This window comes from Microtus ochrogaster, unplaced genomic scaffold, assembly GCF_000317375.1.
Source record: "Microtus ochrogaster isolate Prairie Vole_2 unplaced genomic scaffold, MicOch1.0 UNK23, whole genome shotgun sequence".
Classification (NCBI taxonomy): Eukaryota; Metazoa; Chordata; class Mammalia; order Rodentia; family Cricetidae; genus Microtus; species Microtus ochrogaster.
Window position 1 is genome coordinate 5424330 of NW_004949121.1, and position 8371 is coordinate 5432700.

The 8371-nt window shown below is 44.2% G+C and overlaps 1 protein-coding gene across 2 annotated transcripts in view; it reads right to left on the minus strand.

Moving 5' to 3' along the window:
* Positions 1–5690, minus strand: part of Csgalnact1 (chondroitin sulfate N-acetylgalactosaminyltransferase 1) — a 339276-nt gene extending 333586 nt beyond the window's left edge. For both annotated transcript variants that reach the window (XM_005367767.3, XM_026789580.1), the window contains exon 1: positions 5039–5690. The gene's annotated coding sequence lies outside the window, so the exon portion shown is untranslated. The remainder of the gene's footprint in view (positions 1–5038) is intronic.
* Between the last annotated feature and the right edge of the window lie 2681 nt (positions 5691–8371).

Below are 8371 nucleotides of genomic sequence, written 5' to 3' on the forward strand. Positions count from 1 at the left end.
AGGCAGTTTGGATGCTCACCTTACTAGACCTGGATGGAGGTGGGTGGTCCTTGGACTTCCCACAGGTCAGGGAACCCTGATAGCTCTTTGGGCTGACCAGGGAGGGGTACTTGATTTGGGGAGGGAGAAGGAAATGGGATGCGGTGGCTGGAAAGAGACAGAAATCTTAATAGATAGATAGATAGATAGATAGATAGATAGATAGATAGATAGATAGATAGATAGATAGATAGATAGATAAATAGATAAATGAACACTTTATTAAGTATCAAACAAAGGAGAGACAAGAAAAAGTCACTTTTGAGGGTCCACAGGGCTTTTGTTTCAGAAACAGAATAGATGATGTTCCCAAAACCATTGGTGAAGATCACTAAATTAAATTATGCCTTGGGATACAAAAATCAAGGCTGTCCAGAGTTCAGTATTAGACAAACAGCTTACGCCTACCTCCTGGGCCTCCTGCTTCCCCTTCACCAGCTCCACACATCTTTGGTGTGTGAAAATAAAACAAAGGAGCAAATGTGATGCCAGGATAACCAAATGTTTGGGTTTTGCATTGCCGAAAAGCAACCGAAATCATCTGTGCAGCCTGTGCTAAGTGATAGGCTCAAAACCTCCTAGCTCACAGTCATCATTTCTACACAGGTGGCACCTCCCAAACGCAGGGCCCTATAAATGACTCCCAGGTATAAAGAACCATTCATTTTCTGAACCTCCGGCAGGCATCCATAATCTTTGTCAGCTCGGGGCTCTTGCCCAAACTAAATCACAGTTCTGCAGCAAGCTCTATGCCTGTCATTTTGGCTGAGGCTCAACTTCCGCCTTGGGAAGAGGAAGGAGAGGCTGAGGCATGCCAAGCCCTTCCCTAGCTGGAGGTTAAAAATCTCTTCCGGTTCTAGGGAAGCGTACCTTTGTACAAACAGGATCTGCACAGCACTTTGATATGCCAGAACCCTGAAAACAATCCAAAGAATTCAGCCTAATGGCAGGGTGGTGGTTATAAAAATTATCTGTGGCCTTCATGATAAAAGTTAGTCCTCTCCTTTTGTTCCTCAGGAATGGGCTAGCCTAGATCTCCACAGAGAAACAAAAACAATCAGATTTCCTTGTTTTTGAGTCACAGCAAAATCACAACTGGATGTCTGAAATGTTTCTGAATTCAGAAGGGTTCTATACGTAAGAAGAGAAACCCCTTTGGAAGGTTTGGAGTCTCAGTGTGTAGAATTTCTTTACCTTAGCTGACTTTTCTGTGTAGAATAAAGTTGTTCAGCTTCCCAAAATAAACTAAAGCTCACTGGAAACCTGAAACTATTCTTATTTATTTGCAAATACTATGGTTCTACTGGTGATGATACTGCCGGTTTGCATAGACTGTCAGTGTTTCTTCTCCCGAGTAATGAGGTCTGTCTAGGAAATAAACACACCTTCAAGCTGTTCAATAAATATCCTTAAGCCTGAATGACTTCACTAAAATCAGAATTTACAAGGAAAAGAGCTTTCTAAAACTCACAGCTGGGTATGTGTGGAGGGTCACTGAAGGTCCGAGGCCAACTGGCTACAAATGAGGCCCTACTTTAGACAAAACTTCTCCACAAAAGAGAGATCCCCTTTAATGCTGCGTGGTAGAATGCAACAACACATTTTAAGGGTGAAATTTAGTGTAGCTCCAAAAAGAAAACAAATGGAGAGAAGAGGGGCTTCAACTGGCTATATAAAATCCCTTGAGAAGCAATTCATATTATTACAGTACATTACAATGTATATGTAGCAGATATACATAGTGCCACATGTATCTATTTAGGAGAAAAGGCTATTTTAAGTATATTAAAAGATTAAGAAAAAATCCACATAAACAGATGAACCTACACACATACAAACACACACACACATAAAAAACATTAAAATTCTACATCTGAATCACGTATTTAATTTCTAAATTTCATATTTGAATATTATGATACATAAAGTAAAAATTTCACTATTTCAGTCTCTAAACCTATTTTTAAAACCCCATTGGATCCATCAAAGAGAGCTTTTATTATTTTCAGGCCTTTGTCAATGGTTTTTGCAAATGTGTTATTTCCTGGTGAAGGAAGCTCAGTTTCTCTGCTATCTGAAAGGCCAGAAGACTGGGAACAAATGATGTGCAGGGTGCTCCTGTGTGCAGAGGAGGCCCCTAGTGGTGGAGCCACTGCTAGACCTCGGCTTTTACAGGTTTTATAAAACCACTTTATCATGAGGCCAAAATCAATAGGTAATAAAGTCTACCTGATCTCAGCCTCTTTAGGACCTCTGTTAGCCTTAATATATGGTAGGGCTGTAATTTACCATCCCAAGATCCTTTCATCAGAAATAGAAAAGGACAGATGTGACCTGAAGAATAACTTTATTACATTGTGACTTCCAAGCCAACAAACCCTTAAGTCCTTACCGCTTGCCAGTATGGAGTGGGATGGGACAAGAGAAGCAGGAGAAAGAGCAGCCATGCACAGCGTACTGTTTCTGCTTTTCAGTATGATATCATCATCCAGCACAGAACTGGAAAACAGGAAGACTGGATTCTCAACCAAAAAAAAAACCACACACACACACACACACACACACACACACACACAACTGAAGCGGTGCCTACCAGCATCCTCCACAGTGGCAACTCCTGGGTTCAAATGGACAAGTAGGGAAACATCCAGTGACCTTCAGTGAGCAACAGCCTTATGGATGTATGGATGGACGGATGGGAAAAGATCACATAAGAGAAAAAATTACACATTTTAAAGATTTTAAGAGGTAAAACATATCTAAAAGTATTTAAGAAAGACAAGAGATAGCATTCAAGAAGAGGTCTACTGTGTTCTGAGCACTTCTAAAGGAATGTTATTTAATTCTCCAAGTATCTCTATCAAGTGAGGAGTACTGCAAGAATTTTGCACATTAGAATTCTGGTATTGGAAAGAGCACATGACTTGCCCAGGGTAGTTAAAAAGCAGGACAAGCCTCTTGGACCACAGCTTTCTGGAATGGCAAAGTACAATCTCACAGCCATGTAAATGGGTGAGCGTTGTGTGATGTTTTGATTGCATTCTGACAATAAAGTTTGTTTTGAAACAGAGGGCAGAGCTTGCCACTAGCTGACCAAAACTGACCATAGAGGTCTTGGAGGACTGAGACAGTAAGGTGGGGCTCAGAGAGGCTCATGGCCTTTTTGAATAGAAAATTTTTGAATAGAATTGAACGGAAGAGATAGAGGAACAGAAGAGGTAGGAGGCCAACACAGCTGGCTGCCCCACTGCTTCTCTGGCCTCCCAGGCTCTTAACCTGATATCTGACTTCTGATTTTTTTAATTGATAAAGAATAATTAGATAAATGCTTCAGATCAATCAAAAAATGGGTATTTTCTTTGAACTTGCTAATACACTTTACAATTAGGCATATGAGATCTGAGACAGAAATATGGAGAGAATTAAAGTAGTATTGCCTGATCCTGATTTGGTGGTTGCATGCCTGTAATCTCAACACTTGCCAGGCAGAGGCAGACAGATGTGATGTCTAGGCTAGCCTGGTCTACAGAGTGAGTTCTAGGACAGCCAGGGCAACATAGAGAAACAATGTCTCGGGGGGAAAAATTACTTGATTTGTAGTGGCAGCAGGTGTGTCCTAATCTGCAAAATCCAAGCTTGACCATCTGCACCACACTGAAAACCTTGATCACACACACACACACACACACACACACACACACACACACGCCCTTAGCATTATTATTTACCCTATTGCCCTCCATAGGGTGCAGGTTGGACACACACAATAGGTAGCTCAATATGAAAGAAATGCTTATACATTTATTAAGTTCCTACACTGGATATGGTCCATCTCACATTTTCCCAGAATTGGCACTTCCTGGAAGCTCAATGCATGATCCCTCTATGGGAGTAATCACTCTTCTGGGTGCTCCAGTGACCTTTTATGCCAAGGGCACCAGTTACCCTCTGTCTTTATGCTATTTTCACATTTGAAAGACTTTTTTTCATGTGGCCAAACCCCAGAGTTTATTAATGCTCACAGCTCACAATAATTGGGACTTTCTTACATGAAAAGTGTTAACACAATCCAAGAAACCCCGTAGAATTATGAGGATTTACTAGACACTTAAATTCCTTATAAACGGGACTGTAGTTAGTTATCTTTAATGACATTTAAGTGACAATTGTGCCAAGACGTTGCAATCAGAATAAAAATGGAGTTTGCAAAATACAGTCATCCTGTTATTCATTACCGTTTCATTTTTAGCATCCACCAAGGCTCAATGTCTGGCCATGTCCAGTACTGTTAATGTCTTTTCCTCTATAAACTTCAAACGACAGGGGTACAGGTGCAGGAAGTGTGGCGGAAACAAACAACTTTGCCTTCGCCCAGCACAGCTTTCCTTTTCCTCCAGCTTTCAGAATGCCCCCACTGCACCCCAAGACCATGTCCTAGGAGAGCTTCTCTCCACCCCTGGCGCACAAGGTTGTACTGGGTCACTCAGATAGTGGAGACCCTCGGGATCCAGAGAGTCACCATTGCACTGGTACAATGCAGGAAAGCTTGCTGCCCACGGGCCACCCTCTCCATCACAGCAAAAAATAATCCGGGAACAGCAAACTAGGGGCGCCAACGCGTGCCAAAGCTACTTTGAAAAGGGGTTCTGTATAGTTAGCTAGTAGCTCCGGACTCAGAAGAAAACGCTGGGGAAGCCGCGCTGGCCACGGGGTGCGGCACTGGAGACCCTCGCTAGGAGCCGCACTCGCGGTCCATGTAGAGGCACCGAGCCCGCCACGCACCGAGCACTATCCACAGCGGCAGTGATCGCGGAGTCCTCAGCCCTAGGATAACATGATCACAGGAGACCAGCCGTGGGGTCGTCCTCCAGGGCTGACAGAGAGCCAACCCCGAGGGAGCAGTGGCGCTGAGATGAGCGGGCAGGCGAGTGGCAACAACACACCCGCACGCAGCCGGCCACGCCCGGCCTTGCACTCCGGGTAAGAGACCCCTACTTACCCCAGCAGCCCTGCTGACAGCCGGGCGGGGTCCCTCAGCTGTGCTGCTCCCGCCTCTGCCGAACTTTCCCTCCTGCCAGTCGGCAGAGGGCTCGGCTCCACCTCCAGCTCCAGCAGCCACGGAGTCTCCAGGGATAGGGGGCGGGGGGGGGGGGAGGCGGAGGGGCAGCGCCGGCTGAACAGCAGCCAAGCACAGAGCCCGCCTCGGGGTGGGAGCCCCCGAGCCAGTGTAGTGGAGGCAGCATGAGCCTCAGGGCTGGGGTCGCTCCTGGCTGCAGCCACCAGATTCCACCAGGGCCCTTCTGCAGTGCGTCTGGCCCCTGAGCAAAGCAGGGCACCCTGATTGAGAGACGGTCACTGCAGACACCATGCTTGGAGAGCAGGGTCTTCTTCTGCACCACGGAGTGTTGAAGAATGACTGATCACTGACATCCAGAGAAGTTGGTGAAAGGCCCTACGACTGCTGGAGGCTGCGCCCCAAGGGAGAGAGGGCTCAGTGTCTGTCCTACAAGTTAGCCCTGCTTCCCCCACCCATTTCCCCATTCGTCCCCCTGTGTCATTTGCTCTGCTAACGATGTCCTCAATCCAAAGACGGCTTGCATCCAAAACTTTGTAAATTGTACTTAAGAGAATTAATAAGCTAGTCGCTGTTTTTGCTGCCCTGGGTAGTGGTGATAATGCCTTCATTAAGAAGCTTTTATTTACAGAAGACCAGAAACCCCTTTAGCCCTTCAGCCCCACTGTGGCTGAGGGATGTCGACAAGGACCTCTGGCGGCCACTTCCGCACAGCGACTCAGCTGAGTATTTGGAAAATAGAAGACGCGGTCTTTAACAAACAAACAAAACATACAGTAATTTCTCTGACTGCATCAAAGCACTACGAGTTATGGAGAGGGTAAACACGGCATATGTGCATACCTATGGGGACACAAGTTATTAGCCACAGCTTAGCTCCTAGCAGCCTCGAAAGGCAATTAGATGGCAATTTCCATTTGCAGATGGAAGTCACTACCTGGACGGTGGGTTGGTTACTGGCTGTGTTGAGGTTTTTCGATTTCACACTCTGTCACTCTGTGGACAGCCAAGCAACTTCTTGAAAACTTTAGTGATAGATAGTTTGTTATAGCTTTGGTTTCTTTCGCCCGCTCTTCTCAATGATGTCTCCAGAATCATGCAATAAAGTAAAGCATAAACTTCAGTTTGGGAAATGATATGGGTTGCTATGGCCCGTGACAGACATGCCCTGTAGGCTTCAGAGCACAGACTATGGGGATGAACCAGCATGAGGAACATGGAGAAGACACATTGTAGCTATAATAATCTCTATTACTCTACACAAAAGAAAGAGGGAGAACGTTTTGGGGTTGATTGCAGCTATTTTTATGGGTGGCTAACATAGAAAGGTACCTCAAGTTACTACTTTCAAACTTCTCCTACTTGAACATTGACTCTGGAGATTAGCAATGGACACCGATGTATATGGTGCCACTACATAGCCGTAGACAGATTCCAAAGCCAGGTTTAACCGACTGGTGTCTCTTGGTTTTTATATGAATACTATAATACTATAGTCATCTTTCTATACTCGTCTATACATACGAAAAATAAGTGAGCTGAGAAAGTTATGAAACTAAGTGACAATGTCTCTGAGAAAAGGTACCTTTTCCTGGATGAACAAGAGAGAAAGTGATTTACAGTGGATTGTCTCCTCAGGAGCTTCTCTTACAGAGTTATGTCTCCATCACCAGGAGAGGCAGCCCATGCAAAACCAAGCAAAGAAATCCGCAGAAAGATGGGTTCCCACACCCTAGGGCCGAGGACCAGAAAAACTGAGAAGGACACTAAGCCAAATGTAGTTTTGTTTATTTAGAGATAGGGTTTCGTGACTCAAAGTAGCCAAGGATGACTTTCAACCCATGATCCTCCTGCCTCAGGCTCCTGAGTGCAGGGAATGCAGACATTCACCACTGAGGTCAGTACTAAATGAAAAAGTAAAAACATCCAGGCAGAGGTGGTACACGCCTTTAATCCCAGCACTCAGGAGTTTGAAGCCAGCCTGGTCTATAGATCTAGTTCCAGGACAAGACTGTACAAAGAAACCCTGTCTTGGGGAAAAAAAGAAAAGAAAGAAGGAAAATAAAAGGAAGAAAAAAGGAAAAAAAATCAAGTACAAAAGAAAACCTTTTTTTTCTTTGAAAGACAGTCCTGATATGTGGCCCACTCTGGTCACATATCCTCCTCTTTGGCCTCCTGCATGCTAGGATTTTAGCAATAGATCTTACCTGGTTGAAATAAATTTTGAAGACTTACTAAAAAAAAAAAAAAGGAAAAATTTACTACTCGAGTTTTAGTTTGTACCTGAAAAGCTTGAGTGTTAAATATCTTTCACAAGCAAGATTTTGAATTAAATTATAGTGTTTGAAGGACGTAATAAAGAGACATTAATGTCAGGTTGCCAACATAGGAGCACTAAGGAAAAACAGACAGTTTTAGAAATAAGTGAAGACACAACAGCAGAGTGACTTAAAGGAGAAAGCCTTTGTATATAAAAAGACAGATGTGCATATTATACATGTGTGTCTGGGTTGGCTTGGACCTCAGCTGGTAGCACAGAGTGGCTTCCAACTTGTGGTAATGCTCCTGCCTTAGCACCCCTGGTGTGAGAGTGTAGGTAGGAACATTACACCTAGCTTCTTTTTTCTAGTCACCTGTTTTAGAGACTGAAAAGCTGTCAAATGCCAAGAATGGGCATGTTTCACATAATTCTAATCAGGTCTCTCAGCTTCGCCAGGATCCTTGAGCAGCCTGACCCAGGCCATCCAGGATCCAGGAGCTGAAGCGACCCTTGTGAAATTCATCCATTAAGGCAGCAATTGCTTTACTTTCTAAGAGATTCACGGAAGTCGTGGTGACGCTCCCTTTCAGTTCCGATCCTCGCAGAAATGTGCTGTGTATTCAGAGGTGAGTCATTAGGTGGGAGGGGTTTTCTGTGCAGAGATTAGAGGCTCAGCCAGAGTGTGCTAGGGGGTAGCCATTAACGGAGGGTTTAATTATATGCTATACAGTCTACTTCCAACAACCTTGGACATAAGAAATAGAATTCTAACTAACGTTCATGTAAAATGAATAAAGTAAATAAATAGATTACATTTTCCTACGGAAAGTTCCATAACTCAAACACAGAAGGAGCTCAACTGATGTCTGCTCACTGAGTGAGGGATACTTTTAACTTCTTCCAGCGGTCTCTACATTTACATCATTAAAGGCACATATCATCAAAATTATTACTTTGGCTAGGCATGGACAAGGTGAAGGCAGAGGATCTTGACTTTA